This window comes from Corapipo altera, unplaced genomic scaffold (assembly GCF_003945725.1).
Source record: "Corapipo altera isolate COAL_440 unplaced genomic scaffold, ASM394572v1 46, whole genome shotgun sequence".
Classification (NCBI taxonomy): Eukaryota; Metazoa; Chordata; class Aves; order Passeriformes; family Pipridae; genus Corapipo; species Corapipo altera.
The window spans coordinates 17,646,210-17,659,050 of NW_020884883.1; the positions used below are offsets into that span (position 1 = coordinate 17,646,210).

The following is a 12,841-nucleotide window of genomic DNA, read 5'->3' on the forward strand; positions in this document are numbered from 1 at the left end:
GGGGGGGAGAATGGAGACAGAGGCATATCTGAAATTCAGGCCAAGTACCAGCAATGATTAATCATGTTTGTTTCTGCCACGAGGACACTAAAGCAGTAATCTGAAATCTGAAAGAGGAGTTACCTACCCCGATGGCTATTATGTTTTTAATTTGACATCTCTTCTGAGAAGGCAGCTCATTTAATACTAGCAACTAATTAAAACAAAGCTGCAAACAGCAGGGAGTTTGTGGAGAAGCTCCATCTACATTATGCTGATAAAAACCCAATCCACGTGGACGTGTAGCCGTTACCGGTACGGCCATATGTGTAGCCGTATGTTTCAAAGATATTCTGTTTGATTTAAATGCAGGAGAGTTTTCCTCTCACAGTTTGGTTGTACATCACATTGTACTTAAGAAGAAGTAGAAAAAAAAATCTAGCTGTGCTTTTCACTGTTTTGTTGGGCTTTTTTCTATTTCTCTAATAAGCAACCATCTTCCTCCTTCCTTTTTAGGTACATTTGGCATTTTGCATTTGTATTAAGTCCCCTCTGGCAGCCGCTGTTTAGGATTTCCTTTTATTAACATCTAGCACAAAGAAATCTCATCTTCAGGGTCCAATGGGCTAATGGTTTCCTTCGGCATCTGAATAAATCAACAGCTGTGGCCTTCAGCCATTTTGTCTTTCCAAAATAAAAGTAACGGAAAGCTGCTTGTTGTTGTAACAGTTCTGACACATGCTCTGAGAGCAGGATACAAAGCCTTTTCTCTGCACAGAGATGACTTCATACAAAACATGCAGGATTAGTAATGTAGTTTTCCCCTCACTCCTTTAGTAACAGTAGTTACTAAATTGCAATGATCTGAAGTCTGCCCAAAAGGTAGTGAGTTTTACGAAAGCATTTGAAACATCATCATAAATAGTTGTATCAGGGTAAAGGCACACAAGTTATATATTAGGGTGGTGCCACAGGTAAGAGGATGGCAATCAACTGGAAGTGTTTTCTGTTCAAAGGAGCATTTCTGATACCCCTACAGGCTCTCTGTGCTGTAAGTATGGTGCCAACAGCAGCTGAGCCACTGACACACTAATTGGAACGTGTCACTCTTTGACACTGAACATCTCTTTCTGGCTCTCTCACTCCTGTGCTACTTCTAGTGCTCATCTAATTGGTTTTCCTCAGTAATTTCAGCTTCTAAATCCATCAGGAAACTTTTAAAACAGGGAATTGGTAGTCTTTAGGGCAGTGTGGACCTGCAATTAAACTGTGTTCAACTGGAATGTTTAAAATTACAAATAAAATTAGTCTATTACCAAAAAGGTGGATTAGGTGCAGAAAGTCTGTACATACTTCTTGCACTCAGGGAGCTGTTTTGAGTGTGATTGTCTGGGGTGTTTTTTTGTCGGTTTGTTGTGGGTTGTTTTTTTTTATGGAAGTACAGCAAAGCCACACCTTGAAGGCTCCAAGACCTGAAGGTACAGTATTCTCTCTAGTAAGGCTCTTGGGAACCTTTTAGAAAAAGGGATGTGAAGTTACCTGTATGTTTACATTTTCCTGCATTGATTTGTCTGAGCCGACACTGCCATGAGCAGCCGTGTTCTCATCAATACCCCAGGCTTCGACAGAGAGGCCAAGACAAAGGAGTGCAAACACACTTCATGCCTTAAGCTCAGCACAAAGCCTCTTCTCTCTTCATTTTCTGACAATGTAAGATTGTAATTAATTTTCTTGAAACTGGCAGCCTTTTTGAGAGTGCTGTTCAGCTGCTTTTGAGCTCATAAATAGCATTCCCAAGGGGCAGTCTGTATGTCTGTGGAATTGCCAGAGTTGACCAATTGTTTAGAAAATTCTATAATAAATAGTATTTCCCCTGACAATCACACCCCCTCACTTTCAGTTATATTGACTGAACTCTACGTATTGCTAGAGTCAGTAGATGCTTCTGTGAGGTGTATAAGATTTCCAGCAAGCTGCTAAATTTTACAAAGCAATGGTTTCCTGCATTTTTGGTTCTGAAAGCTATCATGTTAATAATGACTGACAAAACAATTAGTGCTAGAAAAGACACACATTTCTCCCTCCCTGTCCCCAGAAAAACGAAACCCCAGAAAAACTAAACCCCATCGAGTATTTTTTTTGCTGTTGAAAAAGTCAGAATTGTGATGGGATCTAATAATTATGAAGTATTTTCAATTAGAAGAGTTTGCTTTCCTTTTAGTAAGGTACTCGACTGTGAAGAAGGGCCCCTTAGCAGCTCTTTGGAGGCTTTCACTGATTATTTTGTTGTTGTTCTTATGCAGAGTAGAATCTTAGATGTTTATCTACATTCCTGCAGGCTTGTATATCCTCTCCCTCGGGGAACTGATGCCTGCTGCCAAGAATACACACCAGGTTTTCTAGAGAGACACCAAGGTCAGCCTAACACAGACTGAGCACTTCAGAAGTACCTGATGGCTTTATATTTTCCCTCCTAAGAAATTAAATAATTGATGATTATTCATTTTACCACAGCATATTCCCACAAAACTGGCAGAATATGAGTTTTCTGTTTCACTCACTGGCTACAAGTGGAAATTTTGACTGTGTATTTCCACTTTAACAGGTACCAATGTCTCAACGTGAAGGAGGAAAAGCAGCTCTTGTTCTGCTTTCAGAGACAATAAAGTTAGAGAGGCAAACAGAAGGTTGGATTTGTGTCCTGATAAGTAAATTGTTTTTCAGTTCCCATTTTAAATATGACAGTGAACTGAGATTATTGCTATTTTTCCCAATAAAGGTGCAAAGAAGTGTAAGCTTTTAGTGTCCAGAGGAAAACAGTACAACAAGATTAAATATGGAATATTTTGTTGTGTTGTTTGGGCTTCCATTCGCCCACGAGGAAGTGCAGAGGGGACTGTGTGACAGAGAAGGAGAATGTGCTCCAGCAACATCCTGAGTTGCCAAAAGTGTATTATCAAAGATACCTGCAAACCTGGATGTTACTCTAAGGAAACAACATTTAACTAACTCATCAGTTGATCTGTGAATTGATTACTCACAAATTTGGGCATGGATAATGCATACTCTTCCTAGCAAAAGTTGAATCCTTTAGGTGGCCCTCTCCCAAAAACACCCACTCAGAGAACATTTTGCAGACATGATGTTTTCTATTCTTTTTCACTTCTCCATCTGTGTTATTTCCAGGCCAGACTACTTGAAAGTCAGCATCCCTTCTTCTATTTAATTAATCCTTATGACTTGGCCCTTCACATCACAATTCTTTCCTTTTTAGAAATTCCTGTTAATAATTATTCCAGAGCTCCTGCTGCACTCATGAACTCCTAATCTCTCTTCATTACCTTCTGTCACAAACAAGAGGGAGAACAATAGTTTTGTTTAAAATCTCCGGTCTGCGAAAAGACCATATTTTTTTCAGAGTGAGCTCCTAGAAGACAAAATTAGTCTGATATATGAGCAGATGGAAACATAGAGGAAATTTCCTGTCTCACCATTTTACCCACCATAGAATCAGAGCTCTGTGGTGGGAAATCAGAATTCAGAAACTTATTCTTGTTTTAATTTGTAATTATGGCAATTCATGCAAAGAACATTCTAAAAAACACTTGTTTATGTAAAATAAAAATGTGTTAAACATCTCATGTTTTTCTTTCAGTATATTTGCCTCATGACATGTCAATAAAGACCAGACTTAGGGAGCTTAGTTCTTTTAAAACAGTTCCCTGACATCCCAGTTGGCTGCTCTGTGATCCGTTTTCTTCTCAATGTGTGAAAAATCCAAGTGTCGTTTTCTGGAGTATTCTTTTGAATTTTAAGATAAACAGTGAAGAGAGGTTCATTTCACCTGATTTTACCTGCATGCTTCAGCTGCTCTGCTGATGCAGATTCACTTGACAACCTGTGGAAAGGAAGAAGCAGGCACTGATGGGAAACAGATCCTAAAATACATGCCTGAGTGATAAAAACCCTGGGGAGCTGCCAGCATCCTTCTGGTGGTTGTAGAGGAAAACCACACAACTAGCTTAGATTTTGATGATTAAAGTTTGACAAAGCAAATGTCATCATACAAATTCCTCTTGCAGCATCTATGTGTTATTTTTGCCTTTACATTCTGCTGTTGAAATGCTTTCCATGCTAATAAAATCAACACTGCAGTTTGGACAATCCAGAGTTAGATTTAGTTCATGTTTCTGGAGATTGCTTTATATACCCGAAAGTGAGACAAGCCCTAGACATGGCTGCTTAAAGAGGAAGTCTCGAAGTGGGAAGAAACTCATAAAATACTGGCCTAATCCAACTATACTCTTACTATTTTTAAGCCTTTTTGTGCGAAAGATGACAGTTCAAAGGGCAAGCTCCTGCACTGGTCCTGGATTTAAGCCAGCGGTGAGAAGTTACTTGTATGAAACTATTGATATGTCCTGAGGAGAGAAATCAGAGTAGTAATTGGCTGTATTCATTAACACAAAAATTACAAATATGATTATTCAGCTTATCAGGAGAGGTGTTTCCATTATATAAGGAAATGCTGATGTCATCATTTAACTAGTAAGACCTATGCTTGAAAAATGAACCCAAAGCCACTCAAGAAAAGTAAACTCAGCTTGGAATAGAATCACAGAATCAATTAGGTTGGAAAAGACCTCTGATATTATTGAGTTCAACCTAGGTTGGACAAGGTACAGGTAAGTCTCTTGGAACCATACTGGGGTGTGAGCAATCTAAAAGAAGTTTAGTCTCACAAAACAAAGTCTGAGAAGGGAGGGATTCTCTCTCTGTAGATACATCCATGGGCAGATCTGAGGGAAAGGAAATGAGTGAAGCTTACAAACAGCACTGCTCAGAATCAAGGGACACAATACGGTGGTGGATGTGCAAATTAGAAAGGAAATATTACTGCAGAGCACTGCCATGATATTCTGGAACAATGTTCACACAGGAGTTTGAGAGAAGCGACACTAACAGTTCTCAGGATGAAGCTTGATCCTTTTATGTAGTGGATTGTTATTATTATTATTATGTGATTATTATTATGTGATTTTACTAGCAGGAAAAAGGACTTGATTACATTATTTCCTAAGTTCAAGTATACACACACACACATATATAATGTGTGTGCCCTATGTACATACCTATGTGTTTATATTTCAGAAGTCCCGTGCACAGAATCAAGATCCTGTGCACAAGTCCACAGGACTCAGAGGATACAGGCACCTGTGTACATTTATAGGCTGATACAATGGTACAGCATGGACTTCACTATTACCCTTCTGCCTCTGACACCCAAACACTCAGGAGCGACAGCATTACATCACACAGGTGCCAGAGCAGGCTTAGCAGTGCCAAATGTGAGTCCTGGTGACAGTAGTCACTGTAAAGATCACAGTGACATGAGCAGCTGAGCTGTCTGCAATCATAAAAGAAAGTAATGGAATTGTTTAGGTTGGAAAAGACCTCTGAGGTCATCGAGTCCAACCGTTAACCCAGCACTGCCAAGTCCACCACTAAACCATGTTCCTCGGATACTTTTAAGTATCCCCAGGCACAGTGACACAACCACTTCCCTGGGCAGCCTGTTCTAATGCTTGGTAACCTTTTCTGTGAAGAAATTGTTCCTAATATCCAGTCCAAACTTCCCCTGTACAACTTGAGGCCATTTCTTCTTGTTCTGTCCCTGATTATTTGGGAGAAGACACTGACCCCCACCTGGCTACAACCTCCTTTCAGGTTATAGAGAGCGAGAAGGTTCCCCCTGAGCCCCCTTCTCTCCAGGCTAAGCCCCCCCAGCTCCCTATGCTGCTCCTCATCAGACTGGGGTTATCAATAGGTTATCACAGTCTCTCTCTCATCCTGTTTCTCTTTTTCAGGAAGGACAATTTCAGACTGTCAGAAGGGCATCCCTAAAGGGGTAGCTAGAGGGCACAGACCTGCAATAATGAGTGCAACTGTCTCTCCTTCCCTAAAAGGGGAAAAAAAAAAAGACTGAAATGAAGAACTGAAATCTTCTCTCAGCTTTGGCTGTGCTACCACAGCATGGACAAGGTGAGTTACCACCCCAGCCCAGGAGTGCTTGAACAGTGCCATTTGACAGCTGCTGATTAACCTGTGTGGTCGAGCAGCAAAGTGACAGGTGCCATACAGAAGCCAGACACTTGAACTGTCACCGCTTGTGCGAGCTGGTGGCCTGGAGTATCTGTTTCTGTGAGGCTGCCAATCCAGCATCTGCCACAAGTGTCTAGTTCATAGTGAGAAAACAAAGGGAAGTCCCAATGACACATCTTCCAGCTGCAATCCCAAAGTGTCAAAGGAGGACAATAGAATGCCTCTTCTGCAATGAATGAGTGGGTGTTATTACAAAATCACATAAAATATGATCAGGGTTGAATTTTAAGTCTACCAAAGACAGCAAACAGACACAAAATGTGTCTAATTTTAGGAAACTTGGGAGTTTTGCTCTACAATATCCTTGAAGAAAGTTGTAGTAAAATAAATGTCACGAATGTATGTGGTAACAGTATTGTAACTTCTGTTAGAAATTGTGATGTATGAGATGTGGTAATCTCATTCTTCTGTGCTTCCAGGCTGTATTTGCAGGGAGGGAGACAGAAAGAAAAAAAAAAGAGCCATTATGCCATTTTACATGGTGACTTATTGTCTCAGAAAATGAGAAGATCCTTATTCTTTCTACTTATTTTTGTCAGTACAACAGCACTGCCCTATGCAGTCTGCAGTCTCCTATTCTTCTGCTGTGTCTTCTCTCATGTGTATTTGAGGGTTTTTAAAATAACTTACTCTCCCTTGGCCCATACATTTTTTCTCCTCCTCCTCCTCACCTCCACATACACTATTAATTTTTGTTTAAATTTAAATGTAACAATTTCCAAAAAAGATGGTATCTAATCCACAGGTCTGATCTGTGTATTTTACCATTTGTAGGGAATGCTGATAATCTTTGTAATAGGCTTAAATATGGTATTTGACTTTGAAGCACCAGCTATACACATCCTGCCTTAAAACCCACTCAAGTCATTTCCCCAAAGAACATATACGTTACAATTGCCTGCATTTTTGACTGTCTAACTTTATAAGTCACCTGGTGTCCATACAGCAACTTCCATCACCGATTTCAGACAGTCTGGACTTGGGAGCCCAGTCTGATCCAAGCAGCAGTGGGGCAATACTGGAGCAGGAGAATAGAAAGTCCATGGTCTGGGAAGGCACAGAGGTAAACCAGAGAAGAGGAAAAGACAGGAGCCTGGGGCCAGAGAGAAGAGAAGGCTGATAAGGAGTTGCAGCTGATACAGGAGACACGGGCCAGGCAAACAAATGTCTTTTCCAGGAAATGATCACAAAGTGTCCAAGAGGGAACTTACCTCATCCAAAGGCTTTGTATCAGACAGTCCTGACCTGAGCCTTTGAGACATAACCCTGATGGCTGAGGTCTAAAGGAGAAAGCAAACCTCATGCAGAAAGCTCTAAAAGGATGGCAGCCTGCAAAGAGGAAGCAAACAGCTGAAGTCTGGATGTAGGGAAAAGATGTAACAGTTATGTGCAAGGCAGGCATCTGAAAGACACTGGATTTACATTTAAGCTTTTCATATTTTGAGAATTTCTGTTTAGAAAAAAAAAAAATGTGAAAAGGGAGGAAATACACAGTTACTGTAACACAAAAAAACCCTGAGCCAATTCACTAAGCCAAAACAACCCTGGAGGGACTGCTCTGTCTGATCTTTCACAGATTGTAGCTTTAGGGCATGAAATACACACACACACCAAAAAAAAAAAAAAAAAAGAAAGAAGGATCCATAATTAAGAGGATCCTTTGGGAAAATTTTGTCTTGGGGTAGAAATCACTGAAGTAGAGGAATAATGGTCAAACAGGGACAGCTTGGTAGAGGCGACAGAAGAGAGAAGGACCTCGAGTTGGCTGAAGCACTGTTCAGACTTAAAGCATCGGCATTTGTATCCTGGGAGGAGACAAAGGGCTCGGAATCTGCCCCCGAGGCATTAGTGCTGGAGACAAACCAACCTGCAGTTTGCTTATCCTGAAATAACAGAGGAAGGGTTCAAATCAGTTTATTTTGTTTATTGCTTGACTTCAGGAAAACTGTACCTTGCTATTATGTGCTATTCTGTTTATCTTCTCCAGCTTTAACAAGCTGCTGTCATTTTAAACACTGTGATGGGAAAGGAAATTTCCCCAGGTGTCTGAGCTGGGGCTCAAACCAATCTTCACAACAGACCTTCACAGATAATCAAAACCAGCCCTTATGGCTGCCAGTCAGGGCCTTCCAGAAGAAAAGGCTACAGCTGTGTTAAGAGCTGTGAAAGCAATACCTGTCCCCCAAAAAACTGCCCCCAAAAGTCCAAAGTGTGGGAAATGACACAGGGCCACAATTCTGCCCAGGATTAAACTTTATTCCAAGAAGTACAAGAAAACAGTGCTAGTTCAGCCCAGGTAGACAACCAGAAGATCTTAATGGAACAGGAGGGATCCAGCCACAGGCAAATTTTAGAAAAAAAGAGTTTAGCCCAGTAGGATCTGGAAGCTGTAAGTTTTTCCTTAAAAATATAAACGAACAGCCTCAGAGTATAGCTTCTGCAAAGTGCAATAGTGTAATTGCCCTGTGACAATATATTGTTTTTTTCTGACAAAGCTTCTTTTGTGTCCTTGTGTTTTTTCTACAGCAGATATTTATAAACGTTGTAGTCACAAAGCTCCTAAAAGCACTTCCTGTACATTACATAAAGGCCTGTCTCCCTTCCAAAATCACAAGGACCTGTTCACAAGCTTCCTATTACTTTTGAGACCTTTATTTTACAGGGTAGATAGATATGTTACCATATGCTATCCACGTGCTCAAGGAAAACACTTGCCCATAGGAGAGGGCTGGGGGGGACAGACACAGGTAGATAGCAAATGAGATAGTGACTGCAAGTGGTTTGTGTTGTCAGTGGTGGTTTTGTTGTTGGGTTTTTCAGATCTTCAAAATGATTTCTTGAGCAGACTTTTCTTCTGAAGTTGCTTAACCAGATTTACCAGCATGACCTGTGTTATGCTATTCATGTCTGGACAAAAGTGCCTGTGACTGTGGCCTTTCTTTAGTATCCATCAAAATGTTGTGTGCTCCCACCTCACTCAATATTTTGACAGTAAAGTAGCTGTGCAGCTTTCTGTTTAGATCTGGACTATGTTCACCTTTATTGATGAGACCCTGGCACATTCCCAGCAAAATTAGATTGTTTAGAATACAGAACATTCTGGAATAGATCTAATGTGCCTGGGTTAATTTTATATCCAACTGCGCATAAAATGGCTGATTCTAGTATTCAAGGGGAAAAGATGAGATTAAAGAATTGATCTAATCTGCATTGTAGTTTGTTAAAAAACATCACTTATTTTAATGGGCCTAAACATGCACGTTGCCTGGAGTTCAAAGGAAAATGAGATCCAAGCAAAAGGTATAAAAAATGTGGAGAACACATTGCATAGTAAACAATCCCATGAGCTCATGCTGTGCCCTTTCTTTGCCTGTCTTTGATGTTAGAGCTCCCATTTTATTCTTGCAGACTTGATCCTGCTGCCTTTGAATTTAGTGGGAAGACTGCTCATTGGCTTTGGTTGTGCAAAAAACCTGACTTTAGATTCTTATATGACTTTTTGGAACAATAAAGGAGTTTTATGTATTTTATTGTGTGATGGGATCCTAAGCTCTCACAGTGGAGGAAGAAAACAGAACCAGGGCTGTGTTGCACTGGCTTTCTCCTCCAAGGGGCAGGACAGGAGCTGCACCCCCATTTTCCATCTGCTGTCCTTTTTCCTCTCTTCACCAAAATGCCAAAGTAGACAAGAGCAATGGAGCAAAAAAGGATCAGTGGGGGTAAAATAGAAAGGAACAAATGAAGGGTAGACGGAGAGGGCTATAGTTGGTTGATACAGAACCACAGAATCTTAGAATGGTTTAGGTCAGGACCTTTAAAGTCCAACACTCACCCTGCAGTGAATAGGGACATCCTGAACTAGTTTCAGTTGCTGAAAGCCCCATTCAACGTGACCTTGAATGTGTAAATGTTGTGGAAGAGAAGAGGTGGCTCTGACCTTCCCACACTCTGTGCTACAGTTGTACCACAGTATTTTTGATGGGGAATGGGATATCACTTCACAAAATTCAAACAGTGTCACTCACTGTGGATATAAGGCTGCCTGCTTCTTCTCAAGGATGTGTTATTGCTTCTCATGCAGATAACCATGAACACAAGATGTGTGAAACACTACGTACATTTCCTAATTGCTAGAGAAGTATTTTAGCACCAAGCTTCCCCCAGGAAAGGAAGGAAAAATACCTTCAGGCTTGAGAAAATAGAAATAGCTTACCTTGTCCAGCTTGCATGTTCCTCTGCTCTCTCACATTCAGAAAAGAACAAATTCTCTTGAATTTGACTCTGTCTGTGACTCAGACTCCTGCCAGCAGCCACTTCCAAAGGTGGCCTCCACCAAATGAGCAATCCCTGACATAAGAGCCTGGGGCAACGATTGGCTGAGGCCACTCACAAGAGCAGACTAAGACAGACTGGCCCTAGTCTCTGCAGATGGTTTTAGATTAAGGTTTACTGTGCAATAGCAAGGATTAGAAAGTGCCAGCGGAGGCCGAAGTGTCACAGCCCCAGACTGCTGCCACCGTAGTCCCACAGGAGACAGAACGTTCCTGGCTGTGGAAAGAGGAGCCCGGGGAGATGTAAAATGTCTTGCGCAGGAGGCTGCAGGCACTAGAGAATGGAGAGTGGCAGCGGAGGGCACTCAGTGGGAGGGGAGCAGGGGGGCTGTGAGCATTTCACAGTTCATTACGGCTTTGACAATGTCTGGCAGCATCACACACTTCTAATTTAATTTGGAATCGAGGTGATTTCCCAACACATTGTTTTGCACTTGAAACCTCTCTCTTAATTCCCCTTTTGTTAATCTATTAACAAATTAAGATGTTTTCTGTAGCAGATGAAAAAACTTGTGTTTGCAACTGCACAGCACTGGTTTGAAAATAGTAAAAAGAAATGCAACAGCTCAAATACAGGGTGTCTACTTGGAGAGTAAACATGTCTTCAGTGTTAGCTTAGCTTTTAAAACAAACTTAGTAATAGCTTCCAGAGATAAAATATTTGCAAGCCATTATTACAGCACACTTTCATTAAAGGGAAGGAAACACAGTTGTCTCTTTGGAGTGGGCAGACGGGAACAGAGAAAGCTGTGCTCCATAATTAATCTTCAAGAGCTGTCAGGTACCTGCACCTCTGACAGTCCAACATTAAAACCTTACCAGCAGAGCATTCATCCGTGCTGCTGTTTCCCAAGCCACCCAAAGGAGGTCGTGAATTTGTTAATTAATTTCTGGGAAACACCATGGATCTGTCTCTGAAAGCAAATAACAAATAGCCCAGGGAGATGTAAAATGTCTTGAGCAGAGAACACAAGTCTGTAAGTGATTTAAGAATATTGTGTATTCTTGAAAAGCAGAGGAAGAGGAGGGACTGTGTCAGCCAGCTCCTGTCCTTACACAGAGAGGTGTTTTTTCCTGAAAGTGGCTGTTTCACTTCAAAGCTTCTGATCCTGCAGCTGATAAAATTGACAGCCAGTGGAGCTGCTTCTTCACGCCAAGACAGGTTGGATTGGGGGCTGGAGATAACAGAGCTAGCATTTTTCTTTCGAGACATTTCTTTGGGGTTATGCAATGCAAGGTATTTGTTGTCTGCAGAAACATCCCTCACAGACAGCAGCATTTCCGATCATGGTTTTAGTTCAACTTCTCTTGTCCTTGACATAATTTGGAATAATTTTGCACTAAAAATAACTAGGCAGGAAAAAATAACAAAACCAAAGAACTCAAACAAGGCATAAATCTGCATTGTTTCCCTCTTCAGGGCTAATAATATGGTGATATGGCAGCAGGCCACAGCAGTAATTGCTCCATATCTACACTGCACACATGCTGCATCAGAACAGCACATTTCTGTTCACAGGGACACAACCTAAAATTAACCACCAAGAGCTCCATAGCATAGCAAGCTCAGTTAAAATTATGTTTAAAAAATAAAGAGCCTCACTAGCAGTGATAGGACATCTGAATACACAGCCTGCTTCAGAGGTTCTAGCATTTTCAGTAGGAACCTGGTACATGTGAATCCCAGGGTTACTCACATGTTTTACAGTAAACACTTGTCTGGATTAAACCTCTCTGTACTTAATTTTTGGCCAACCGGCTACTCAGAATTTAGAAACTGCGCATCCCTTGGCAGGGCTGATTCTCTCTGGCTGTGTAACATACACTAGGATACTGTGATCCCCCATAGCAGGCAGAGGCAAAGCCTACTTTAGGTAGGAACCCTGCTGCCCAGATCTCTTGCCCAGGAGGAAGACTTCATGTTACAGTTGCAGTTTTTCCTGAAATGCTTTGAATCCCCACCTTACTGTACTCTAATTGACTAGGTTGTCTCAGCAGAAACTCCTCCTCCACCTCTGTTAAGGTAAGGCCTTTATGGGACAGTAAATATACACGGCATGCAACCCTTTTTCTGACTGGGGAATCTTTAGTTGGGACTGGAGCACCTTAGGGAACAGGCTGCTGGATTTTTATGTGACTCTGTAAAGCCACCATTTGCTAAAGAGCAAAGAGGGACCTTCAGGCAGCTTCTACCCTCACTGTGGACATCCTGCAGGTGGTCACCATCCTGACATTGATCTGGGAACTTCCCCATTCAGCCCACAGAGAATTTGGGCACTGTGAATTCTGCTCCTGAAATGTCACTTGCTATCACCCACCTTTGCAGATCTGCCTTAGGAACATGCTGTGGAAAGGAAGCCAAGACCTTT

The 12,841-nt window shown here is 41.5% G+C and overlaps 1 long non-coding RNA gene across 1 annotated transcript in view; it reads left to right on the forward strand.

Moving 5' to 3' along the window:
• Positions 1-9,524, forward strand: part of LOC113946122 — a 15,231-nt gene extending 5,707 nt beyond the window's left edge. The window contains exons 2-3 of the long non-coding RNA XR_003527295.1: positions 5,847-6,021; positions 7,088-9,524. This is a non-coding gene — a long non-coding RNA (uncharacterized LOC113946122). The remainder of the gene's footprint in view (positions 1-5,846; positions 6,022-7,087) is intronic.
• Positions 9,525-12,841: the final 3,317 nt, after the last annotated feature.